Source organism: Clavelina lepadiformis, chromosome 9 (genome assembly GCF_947623445.1).
Source record: "Clavelina lepadiformis chromosome 9, kaClaLepa1.1, whole genome shotgun sequence".
Lineage (NCBI taxonomy): Eukaryota > Metazoa > Chordata > Ascidiacea > Aplousobranchia > Clavelinidae > Clavelina > Clavelina lepadiformis.
In genome coordinates this window covers 15,107,090-15,108,768 of record NC_135248.1, presented here as the reverse complement: position 1 = coordinate 15,108,768, position 1,679 = coordinate 15,107,090, and positions in this window count along the sequence as shown.

Sequence of the window (1,679 nt, the reverse complement as noted above, 5' to 3'; positions counted from 1 at the left end):
ATATAAACTTTGTCGCCTTCTGCGTGATTAGTCGGTATCTGACTGTATGCAAATGACACCAAAACGTTAATCGATTAATGTTATTAGTGTGAAAACGTTATAGCCCATTGTATAAGATTACTTATACTTAAGGGTGTAAACGTGAAATTAAGCCTACCTTCATAAACGAGAGAATTTTTTTACAGTAACAGTAACGGTAATAACATCTAGTACCGCATTCAAATCATGCAGTTTTTGGTTAGAATTTGATGTGTTTAATAGATTTTTGAACAAACTTAGTATAGGCTATCGCTATTTCATAGTGGTACTGTATCACAAACGACATAAAGAACGTTTTGTATATAAAAGTGTTTTATATCGTTTGAATTACTGCCTTTATCGTTCAACTGAAGAAAAAGGTACGAATTAAACACGGCGGTGATTCCTCGATTAAGGTTCGTGCCGGTTGCCAAGTTTAAGTTACCAAGTTGCCAAGTTGCAGATTCCAATTGTCACATTTTTTGATACAGGACCATTAAACAGGAGCAAGCGTCATTCATATCTTGCCAAAGGAGATTAAAATAGTAACGCCACTGGGCATGGAAATGCTCTAACAGATCATATCGAAAATTCGATCCAGTCCGCCATGCAGTATGCTATATGTCATGACCTCGAAACTCAAATACGAAATCCAAGTAACAAGGCTTTATTAAAAACAGAACAGAACAGTCCTGAAACATAATGTAATCAGTTAGGCAAAACATGATAACTATGTAAAACTTATATAGATAAACTTGTAGTATTGAGCAGCCGACCCGCCCACACTACGCTTACAACTGATCGACCTCATACAGATGAAACCAACACACTTACGGCGGCGTGATTATGCGCCAGGCAAACAAGCAAAATAAAGGAATGTCACCACACTATAATAAAAAGTAAGAAATGACAAACTACGTATTAGTTAACGCCTGAAGGCCTGAGTTTACATTAGCCTTAAAGAATTTAAGCTCTAGGAACTTTGCCGCTTTTTTCAGCTCATTTATTATTTATAAGTGTAATATTTTTAATTTATCACAAGCTAAGTTAGAACGATACGTTTTGCTCTGCAAAGTCGAAAAATAAAAATAAAAACGACACAATCATAATTAGTCTCGTACCAGGCTCATATTAGCGCCAAATACAAAACTGATTTTCGAGTCCGGACTAAAAGTTTAGATTTAATGGGCCAGGCTATTTTCTGAGTTAGAACTGTCATATTCTTTGTTAAAGCATTCTAGCTCTAATGTGCTTGAAACATACTAAGCAGACAAGCTGGTTAAATTTAAGGTTGCATGGTTTCTAGGTACGCAGGATATTTTTAGTTTCTCTCGCGCAGTGTAGGCAGGTAAGCCGAGCCGCCTAGACTAGGTCAAAACATAACCAGCAACGTACGTAGTAATGTAGGTAAGCAGGTACTGTAGCCTTAGTAACAGTCTAGCTGTTTGAGTAGCTGGGGTCTAGTATACAAAGGCATCCTGTGGTTGTACAATTGTATAGCCTACTATTAGGCTAGACTGGTTTTTGAGACTGTTGGGTGGTTCTAGGTCAACCGGTGATTATCAGCTTAACATTTAGGCCTATAATCTGAGATAATTTGTAGATGAACCCACTTACCATTGGTTTACATTAATAATCTAAAATTTCTGTTAATCAGATTT